General features: G+C 37.6%; 1 long non-coding RNA gene across 1 annotated transcript; it reads left to right on the top strand.

Annotated features, from left to right (window-relative positions):
- The first annotated feature begins 186 nt into the window (after nt 1-186).
- Nucleotides 187-1,815, top strand: LOC144452648 (uncharacterized). The gene is made up of 3 exons (XR_013482365.1): nt 187-307; nt 645-692; nt 1,726-1,815. It is a non-coding gene; the product is annotated as an uncharacterized LOC144452648 (long non-coding RNA).
- Nucleotides 1,816-12,149: the final 10,334 nt, after the last annotated feature.

Genomic DNA, 12,149 nt, shown 5'->3' with positions numbered 1-12,149 from the left:
TTACATTCTAAAATTAAACTTTTTGTCTGTCTCAAAGTTCTGACACATTGTAATACCCAAAGCTAAATATTATGCCAACACTTTTTGTCTTCAGTGGAACGAATTCTGAATGCTGTGGTACGAGTTGGAGATAATTGGAATATGAATATTAATCGTGCGTGTGGGAAACCAGTGGCAAGTGACATCGCAACTCAAGAAACTCTGTCGTTCTACTGTGGTGGACCATTAAAGGGTCGTTACGTCAGCATTCAACTGGAGAATAGACAGGATTATCTGCAACTGTGTGAAGTTAAAATAATGGTTCCTGGTAGGTAGTTACAACATCGTATACCTAGTCCAGAATTTAATTATTCTTACTACATAGACAAGTTATAAAGGGACACAGTCTTGTAAATTTATGGATTTTTGTAATACTTTATTATCGCAAACATCCTTGGTAATTAACACTTAATTAGTTTGCTATACTGAACGTATAGTTTGCTATTCTGAATATTAATCATTGTACCCAGATTTACATTTCTGTACGAAATTTGTTTCTTTGTCTGTTTGGCCTTTTGTTAGTTAGTTTGTTGTTTGTTTTGTTAGTGGTTTATTCAAGATGTTGTTCTTGCACTTCTATTAATTTGTTAATTTCTTTTCCCAAGGATCAGACCGAGTCCCAACAATCACACGAGTGGGAATACCTCAAAAAGGTATTTATATATTTGTTATGATATAGTGAATATATATTAGACTATTTCTGTCAGGCAAATAAGTGTTTCCATTTTGATATTGTACACGGTTGCAATCAGTGAGCCATTTACTGTTACGGTGCACTAGAGGGTTTGAGTGTTATCACATAACTATTGGATCGACGTCATCAACAACGTTGTTTTTTGTTTGTTTTTGTTTTAATTTCAAATTTGTTTTTGTTTTTGCTTTGATTATTTTGTTTTATCAATTGTAGTATGGGCCACAAACTTGACTAGTTTGTTTCAAACAATTTTTGTGGTCCAGCCATGAACTCTGTATTCATCCATCAGTTTATGTATAATATTTATACCACTGTCTTTTTTACTTTCTCTCTTGTTATGTTGATATGATTTTGAGTTTGTGGCAAATAAAATACTATATAATAATATAATAACGTTCAGATATTTGAGGACAATTTAAGTAATGGTTCCTGGTAAGCCAAAGGCTTATCATAAAATAGCAAACACATGTAATATTTTCAACTTTCAAATTTTAAATCTCTCAACACAAAGTAAATGTAAGCAGGTATTAGTCATTCTCTGTGCAATTGCAGGGTAATATATAGCTAATTATGTATTGGTCATTGTAATGGTGGACAAAATGAGAAAGGCTCAAAAGAGTATATTTCAATTAAGAATGTGTACATTGTAAAACCTGAAGCCTTTTAATGCAATTATTAGAGTTTTACCAGATAGTGTTTTTTTCGTTTTCGAATCCGGATATTGTTATGGTGTAGTAGCAGTCCATAAAGTTTGATACAGTACCAACCCTCAACTAAACAAACTTAAAACTAAACATGTACAAACTGTGTCAATTTACTTATTTTGTATATTATGGTTGTATTCAATTTTCTTCAACATATTCATACCTACTTTGGTAATTGTTCTAAGTCTGTAAAGTCCAATGCACTTTGAATGTAAACTAACATTATCTATCTATACGTCACTTTACAAATATGATTACTGTGGCTGTATTCCATTTTTCTTCCTGCAGACACTTTGGTAAATGTAGCCAAAGGCGCAAGTGCATCCCAGAGTAGCAGCTACCTGGGTACGGATCCTAACAACGCAGTTGATGGTAACACCAATACTGATTGGAATAAAAATAGCTGTTCTCATACCAACCCTGACCAGAATGCCTGGTGGAAAGTTGACCTCGGACAGACGTATTCTGTACATAAGGTGATAGTGACAAACCGTCGAGACTGCTGCAGTAAGTTGTTCTATAGAATATTCTACCACAGTCAATTTAAAAGATGTATAATCTTATCGTGTAGTAAAATGTTAACTTCGAAATAGAATGTGATCATTTCAATCGGATTGACAGATGTCATGAAAATTTGTCGTGTGCATCTTGCTCTTGGACTTGATTTGACCTTCATGTTCTTCTTCTCATCTTCTTTATCTCTGTTGCTGATGATGTTGTTGTTGTTGTTGTTGTTGTTGTTGTTGTTGTTGTTGGTCGTGGTGGTGATGCTTGTGATTGTGGTGCTAGTTCTGGTGCTGATAATGCTTGTGCTGTGGGTTAAAATGGGATGATGATGATGATGATCATGATGATGATGATGATGATGATGATGGTGGTGGTGGTGGTGGTGGTGGTGATGATGATGATGATGATGATGATGATGATGATGATGATGATGATGATGATGATGATGATGATGATGCTGATGATGATGATGATGGTGGTGGTGGTGGTGGTGGTGGTGGTGGTGATGATGATGGTGGTGGTGATGATGATGATGTATATAACTATGCACCATTCCCTTGTCTTCTAAGTTGGTTCAAACTGCTTTATTCAGATTACGTTAACAAACAAACAAACAAACAAACAAACAAACAAAGAAGATTGTTAATATTACATTTTTGCTTCTGACAGTTGAACGCATTCGAAGTGCCCAAATAAGAGTTGGAAACTTCCAGAGCATTGAAGCCAATACACAGTGTGGCCCTACAGTCGGAAATGACGATGTCACAAAGGAAACTCTAACGTTTGACTGCGATGGCCCAGTAGAGGGACGATATGTCAGCATCCAACTAAAGGATCGACAAGATAATCTTCATGTGTGTGAAGTTCAAGTCATGGCTCCAGGTAATAAGTCATACTTTTACAGAGTCTCTTACTAATGTTAGAAATTCTGAGTAAATGTGCTTTACCTATCTTCCATATTCCTAGTAGTTATCCTGCAATGTGACACATTCACTGATTTATATTTATATCAGAAGCTAGGATGATACATCTTTCTACATAATAAAGCTCAAAGATATTCAAGATGGCGGGTTTACAAGGTTCCCCTTGTTAATAAAGTTATTGGTCAATGCGTAATTAACAAAGTAATACCCTTCAACTGACACTAGGAGATTGCATTCTAATGTACAAAAGCACCAAAAGTAAATATACACAAAGTTAAAAAAACTACCAAAGTAGATAAAACAAAAACTAGGAAATAATAGAACGTTTGCCAAGCTAAATAAGCATATAACTGTGAATCGATTTTACAAGTTTATATAGTTATTAGTAAGATGTGTCTGAAACATGCAAATAATCTTTTTCTTTATTCCGTCGTATATCCAAATTCAATTAAATTCTTTATTTATTTTGGGCAATTTCTGCTCACCAGTTACAGAACTAGAAAGAAATACCACAAATGTGATGTCACAAAGGTATCCAAGTGCCATTTTAAGTGTTATTATTACGTATGTCTGTATGTTGTGATAATCTGTTACAAAAGTTGTGAAATTAATGTATGGGTCTATCTAGCTAGCTAAGGCCTAAAACAATAATTGTTTGGTTCCGGTTACCCGACACGCACCTAGCTTTTCACTGCTGACCCTAAACGTCTTTTACGTATTCGAGAAAAAATAAAATGTTGAAGTGTCACGAGAAATAGTAGATGTGGAAAGTGACATCAGCTTAAAAAGACAATATAAAACTATTATTCCAATCTGTAATGGCTGTACATCTGATAGGAAGAAATAAACAACACAGAAACCATTTGAAAAACAATGGAGAACCTGAAGTAGACACTCACATAGAAAAAAATATAATAAAAAAATTCTACCAATCCCACGTATTCTAACATTGAATGTAATCGGGACCACACAATTTTTTTTATTAGGCCTTAGGTGTTAATGATATACTGCAGTTTTCTTTTAATGTTTATTCATTATACATACAGCTATACCAATACCTAATAAGTTCAAAAATATAGCCAAGGGTAAACCTGCCTCCCAAAGTAGTGATTACCTGGGTACCGATCCAGACAATGCAGTTGATGGTAGTACTAATGGTGACTGGAATCAAAATAGCTGTTCGCATACCAACCCTGACCACAATGCTTGGTGGAGAGTAGATCTTGGATATTCCTATCCTGTGCAAGAGGTAGTTGTATTCAATCGCCAGGATTGTTGCTGTAAGTAGACATAGTGTGAATTTCAGTAAGATAACATAATTCGGTTGTGGCACTATAGGTACATAAAAGGAGATGTAATTTTACAAAGCATCTAATTATTCATATTGCAATTGAAATGCATCATGTAAAATATGAATAGTTTTAATATGATAATTCTGAATTATAGACGAGTTCTTAAGTTTCAACTTGAACTAGTCTATGTCACGAAGATGACCATGGAAAAACATTGCCACTCTATTCAATACATAATTTGCAATAACTCAAAGGAGCGTGTAAAAATACAAATCAATATAATCTATATTGTTTATATATGACTTTCAGTATTGATATTATGTTATATGTAATTCGTGATGGAACTATTTTTCTGAATAGTGGAACGCCTTCTTGATGCCGAGGTGAGAGTTGGAGACCACCTGAGTATTGATGGTAACACGATGTGTGGACAACCCGTTGCAAATGATAGAATCTATCATGAAACGATGACTTTCCACTGTGACAAACCAGTCCTAGGTCGTTACGTCAGTATTCATATCAATGGTCGGCAAGAAAATCTACATGTGTGTGAAGTCGAAGTCATAGTTCCTGGTAAAGAGAATTCTTGATTTCGCTCCAAATCTAGACTTTTTACATATATCAAAAACAGAGAGAGAGAGAGAGAGAGAGAGAGAGAGAGAGAGAGAGAGAGAGAGAGAGAGAGAGAGAGAGAGAGAGAGAGAGAGAGAGAGAGAGAGAGAGTGAGAGTGAGAGACAGACAGACAGACAGACAGACAGACAGACAGACAGACAGACAGACACAGACTGACAGAAAGCCACAGGCAGGCTAACATAGAGAGGGAGGGAGACAGACAGACAAACATTCAGTTCGACAGACAGACAGACAGACAGACAGACAGACAGACAGACAAGTCACGTTTTACCATAGTACATGTATATTGTACGGTATTTACTCTTATGTGTAACCAATTTTTCTTTTCCATCATATGTTTCTGAGATTGAATATGCGGGTGGGTGTTTGTACTATGATAACTCTTATTAGGACTTACTTACGGGTAGTGTAACATATGTGACTGTTATAATTATATCTGTTCCATACATGATGACAGGTGTCATTATCTACGCGATGTGATGTGACGTAACATGACTTGACGTAAAGTTATGTGATGTGATGTGATGTGATGTGATGTGATGTGATGTGCTGTGCTGTGGTGTGATGTGATATGATGAGATGTGATTTGATGTGACGTGACTTGATGGGACGTCAAGTGAAGTGATGTGATGTGATGTGAAGTGGTGTGGTGTGGCGGTGACGTGATGGGATGTGATCTGATCTGATCTAATCCGACGTGATGTGATGTGATGTGATGTGTTGCAATATGCAAAGCTATGGAAAGGGTTTTGTATAGCACGTAATATCCAACGCTACTGCCCATTGGCGCTTTACAGATAACAAACCACCAACTTGGAATCTTCAATTTAATATTTTGATATATAATTTTGTATTTTCACTACAGTCAACGCTGTACCAGTATCCTCAATGTTCATAAATATAGCGGAGAAGGGAACTGCTTCTCTAAGTAGTATATACCCTGGTACCACTCCAGGCAAAGCAATTGATGGTAACAGTAACAGTCTGTGGAGTGGAAATAGCTGTGCTTGTACAAACACAGAACAGAACGCCTGGTGGAAAGTTGACCTAGGGAAGTCTTACCATGTACAAGAGGTCATTGTAACCAATCGAATGGATTGTTGCAGTAAGTAGATATACATAGATTTGTGTCTAACGGTTTCTAAAACGATATATAATAGTTTGTCGTTGATGGCGCTAATTTTATGTTGAAAAGCACCATCAACAACTATTAACTATTTTCTCAAATCTAGTGTGTATAAACAATAGACATTGCTTCCTAGTGCAAACAGTTCCATATAAGATTTCTTGTGATTTTCATTTGTCTGACGTTTTATGTCTCTAAAAGCTGGTTAAAGTAGAACATGAAACAGCAGTTTTACCAACAGTTTCTGTATCAGTTGACTAGGTAATACTTGTATCACACCAAGTTGTGAATATGTACATGTGTGGACATCACTAGTAATGGTGCAAAGAGTTTACGTGTTCTGACACTTTTAATACTTTGAGTACTAATTATGTAAAAAAATCCTCACCCTAAGTTAACTTTGCTAAGCTTTGTGTTCAAGAAGTCACTATTTTCTGACATTATTTTGAAACTTCCGCCTAAGTATCCATTTAGTTTACATTCTAAAACTAAGAAACAGCTTTTTGTCTGTCTCAAAATTTCGACAGTAGCCCCATCTGCACGAAGGTCGTCCTACCTGAGGCAGTCCCAAGTCCTACCTGAGGTAGGATAGATTTGTGTTTACACATAGGAAGGTTACAGCGTCTAGATGACGCGCCTTTTGTCCTGACAGTACATAGTATGACGTCAGGAGTGTTTCAGGAAACCTCTCCAAGGTGTCCTAAGTCTGGACAGTTTCAGGACAGGTTCAGGACGCGTTTGCGTCTACACAGGCTTTAAACTATCCTGAATCCTACCTCAAGTAGGATTTTTAGTGCCGTCTAGATGGGGTACTATGTCGTTTCCAGAACTAAAATGTCATGCCAATGTTTTTTGTCTACAGTGGAAAGGATTCTGAGTGCAGTTGTGAGAGTTGGAGATAATGACAATTTCAATGCTAATGCACCATGTGGGAAACCAGTTGGACATGATATGAAGTATCAAGAAACTTTGTCATTCTACTGTGGTGGACCATTAAAGGGTCGTTATGTCAGCATTCAACTCGTGAATAGACAGGATTATCTACAACTATGCGAGGTTAAAATAATGGTCCCTAGTAAGTAATCATACCATTCCATATCTAGTCCAGTATTTAGGAATTCTTAAAAATTATGCAAATTATAAAAGGGCACAGTCAGTAAAGTAATTGTCTTTGCTGGTACTTTTTTTTTATTACTATCACAACCTTTCTTGGTAATTCAAACTTATGTAGTTTACTGTACTGAACATATGAACATTAATCATTGTACCCAGATTTCAACTTTTGTAAGAAGGTTGTGTCTTTCAAACTGCTAGTCAGTTCAGATGGATGGATTTTCGTTAGTTATGTATGTATGTATGTATGTATGTATGTATTTATGTATGTATGTATGTATGTATGTATGTATGTATGTTGTATGTATGTATGTATGTATGTATGTATGTATGTATGTATGTTGTATGTATGTATGTATGAATGTATGTATGTATGTATGTATGAATGTATGTATGTATGTATGTATGTATGTATGTATGTATGTATGTTCGTTTGTTTGTTTGTTTCCAGTTTATTTTAGATGACAACATTGCATGCCTATTAATGGTCTATTTGTTTTCTCCAGGGTCAGACTTAGTCCCATCAGTCGGAGTCGGAGGCGGAGTCGGAGCACGTGCTCGAGGTATTTATTACAGTTGTTATGATAATTGATATTCGACAAGCTACTATATGTAGATTAAGAGTTCTATTTTGATATTTTGAATCCTTTGCAACCAAATCAGATGGACATACATACATCTATCCACCCATCCATCCATCCATCCATCCATACATACATACATACATACATACATACATACATCTATCCACCCATCCATCCATCCATCCATCCATACATACATACATACATACATACATACATACATACATACATACATACATACATACATACATACATACATACATACATCTATCCACCCATCCATCCATCCATCCATCCATCCATACATACATACATACATACATACATACATACATACATACATACATCTATCCACCCATCCATCCATCCATCCATCCATCCATCCATACATACATACATACATACATACATACATACATACATACATACATACATACATACATACATACATACAGATGGACACAGATAGACAGACAGACAGTCAGACAGACAGACAGACAGACAGACAGACAGACAGACAGACAGACAGACAGACAGACAGACAGACAATTGTCACGACTGATCCCGCGACATGCGTTTTTTCTTTGTTCATCCACGGTAAACGAGTGACGTACTAGGTTTTGTCATTACGAGTAGATAGACGAGTCGTGGTGATAGAAACATTAATTGCTAAGTTAGAAAATGTTTGGCTCAAATAACAGTTTATCAGATAACAACTTCGACCGTTCCAGTTCCTCACAGTCTCCCGGATCGAATAACATCTAGTGCGTATGCGCCATAGTTGGAATAGTTTCAAAAACCTTAGGTCACGAATATTTTGATCTGGAAAAATAAAATATCGTTGAGAATAATTTACCCATACCTCCACAAGTATAATTTATAAAAAAAAAAATCTAAAATAATGACAGTTTCAGTTATTATGAATCTTGTTTCGATTAATCTGCATGTCATAGACGGTTGTTGTTGTTGTTGTTGTTGTTGTTGTTGTTGTTGTTGTTGTTGATGATGATGATGATGATGATGATGATGATGATGGTGATGATGATGATGATGAGAAATGACTTTGATACCATTTTTATATTTTCTAGTCTGTAAGGTACCTGGGACACTTAAAAATGTTGCTGCAGGGAAAAGTGTAATACAGAGTTCCACTGATAAATATGCTGGAGGACCTGCAGAGAAAGCTGTGGATGGAAACAAAGACAGTCATATGTTAATTGGCCAGTCCTGTACACAAACAAACAAACAGTTTAAACCGTGGTGGATGGTGGATCTCGGACTATCTCACAAGATACACAACGTGGTGATAACAAACAGGCAGGATTGTTGCCGTAAGTAGGGTTCTTATATAATTCCTGTATGTAAATAAGATATTTTATGATATGCGTCTGTTATGGTACACAATGTTGTCATTAAGTTCTGGATCAAATAATACCTGGTGCCTTTATACTTCATAGTCTGACTGATTCTAGTCTTTCTGATGGTGATGGTGACGTTGTTGTTGTTGTTGTTGTTGTTATTGTTGTTGTTGTTGCTGCTGCTGCTGCTGTTCCTGCTGTTCCTGATACTGCTGCTGTTGTTGTTGTTGCTGTTGTTGTTGTTGCTCCTCTTGTTGTTGTTGCTGTTGTTGTTATTGTTGCTACTACTACTGCTGCTGTTGCTGTTATTGTTGCTGTTGTTGTTGTTGCTGTTGCTGCGGTTGTTGCTGCTGTTGTTGCTGTTGTTGCTGCTGCTGCTGTCAATGTTGTTGCTGTTGTTGCTACTGCTGTTGTTGTTGCTGCTGCTGTTGCTGCGGCTGCTGTCAATGTTGTTGTTGTTGCTGTTGTTGTTGTTGTTGTTGTTGTTGTTATTATTGTTATTGCCGTTGCTGTTGTAGCTCTTGCTGTTGCTGTTGTTTTTATTTTTGTTGCAACATCTGTCCTCTGCTTTTATTTTCTTGATATATTATTCCTAACACCACACTTTTCATTATTGGCATTTCAGAGAACAGAATAGCTAAAGCAGAAGTACGTGTTGGTAACGACAAAGATTTCTCGAATAATCCCGTGTGTGGCGAGATGTTAGTTGGTGACATCACTTATCAAGAAACCATCGTCGTGACGTGTGGATGCGATGCACCAATGATTGGCCGATACGTCAGTATCCAGTTAGTTGATAGGGTAGAAGTTCTACATTTATGTGAGGTCGAGGTATTGGTTTAGGATCGACCATATCTACAAACCAATACGTTACACCAAAGAGAAACATATATATATGTGTATTAATGTCCATATTTGGTAATTTTGGTGGTAGGTAAAGATAATTTGGGAAGTAAACATTTTCAGCTCAAAATTTGAAATTATTTTCGCTCACTACATTCAACACTAATGTGATAGGGCTGAACAACATGACGTATGCTAGAATCTAAGGATTGTCATTCTCGACAAATTTCGATAAATGAAATAAGGCAATTATGTAACAACGGCTGAAAATAAACAATACATTACTTCTACTATTATATTCTGTGTAAAGCTCGATAATACTAATCTTCGTGACAATTGAGTTCTGTGTTTGTTTGTTTTTTGTTTGTTTGTTTGTTTGTTTGTTTGTTTGTTTGTTGACTTCTCAATTTTGACATCTATTTTCAATGCAAACTTTCTAACTATTGGATATTTCACGTCTTACGAGCAGCCATCCCTGACCAACCAACCGCCATACCTGACCAACCAACCATCATACCTGACCAACCTACCACTATACCTGACCAACCAACCACCATACCTGACCAACCAACTGCCATACTTGACCAAGCAACCACCATACCTGACCAACCAACCAACCACCATACCTGACCAACCAACTGCCATACTTGACCAACCAACTGCCATACCTGACCAACCAACCACCATACTTGACCAAGCAACCACCATACCTGACCAACCAACCAACCACCATACCTGACCAACCAACCACCATACCTGACCAACCTACCACTATACCTGACCAACCAACCACCATACCTGACCGACCAACTGCCATACTTGACCAAGCAACCACCATACCTGACCGACCAACCAACCACCATACCTGACCAACCAACCACCATACCTGACCAACCAACCACCATACCTGACCAACCAACCACCATACCTGACCAACCAACCGCCATACCTGACCAACCAACCACCATACCTGACCAACCAACCACCATACCTGACCAACCAACCGCCATACCTGACCAACCTACCACTATACCTGACCAACCAACCACCATAGCTGACCAACCAACCACCATACTTGACCAACCAACCACCATACCTGACCGACCAACCACCATACCTGACCAACCAACCACCATACCTGACCAACCAACCACCATACCTGACCAAGCAACCACAATACCTGACCGACCAACCAACCACCATACCTGACCAACCACCGCCATACCTGACCAACCAACCACCATACCTGACCAACCAACCACCATACCTGACCAACCAACCATGATACCTGACCAACCACCGCCATACCTGACCAACCAACCACCATACCTGACCAACAAACCACCATACATGACCACCCAACCACCATACCTGACCAACCAACCATGATACCTGACCGACCAACCAACCACCATACCTGACCAACCACCATTTCTGACTTGAACAAACATCTCAGACCACGTACAATAGAATTATGGTCAACTGAACAAAAGTAATTATAATATTCAATCCTATACATAGTTGTTACTCATTTTTCGTTTCGACATCTGGTAACGAAAATTATGTATGTCCATGCTGACATATGTTCTGTGTGTGTGCGCGCGCATGCTTTCTAGCTTGTTAGTTTGTGTGTTAACATGTCTTGTGTGTGTTTGGCTGTCGACTCTGTCTGTGTGTGTCTGTCTATCTATCTGTCTGTCCATGTGTGTCTTGTGTCTGTCTGTCTGTCTCCCTGCAGCTGACAGTTTGAGTTGTTTGATTTTAATGTCCAAACAATGACAAAATATATTACCTGCTTAAGTTGTGTTATGGCCGAGAACCCGTGACCACAAAATTAGGCAATATGATATTGAGTCTATCAATCAATCAATCAATCAATCAATCAATCAATCAATCAATCAATCAATCAATCAAATTTCTATAGCGCCGATTTCCAGAGCAATGTTCTGTTCAGTAGCACTGAATGGCTAAAGCACACTGTAGACTTTGGTGAACAAATAAGTCTTCAGTTTTGTTTTGAAACAATCCAGGCTGGAGGCTTGGTGAATGTCAAGTGGCAAAGAGTTCCATAGTTTGGGGGTGACATATGAGAATGAACGACCTCCATAGGTGACTTGTCTGTAATTTGTTGTTGCAAGCAGATTCTTGTTTGTAGAACGAAGAGTGTGACTCTGTGTGTATGGCTGCAGAAGATCACAAAGTCACACTGGAGATAAGCCAGCTTCTTAATAATTCGTAAGTTTGTTCATCGTAAATGTAAAATTTGAAATTTTATCTTCGTAATTTGTAATTTTACACATATTTCTTCCGTAAACTGTACTGTGGATTCCCC

Source organism: Glandiceps talaboti, chromosome 23, assembly GCF_964340395.1.
Source record: "Glandiceps talaboti chromosome 23, keGlaTala1.1, whole genome shotgun sequence".
Classification (NCBI taxonomy): Eukaryota; Metazoa; Hemichordata; class Enteropneusta; family Spengelidae; genus Glandiceps; species Glandiceps talaboti.
This window is presented reverse-complemented; position numbering and strand designations above follow the sequence as displayed.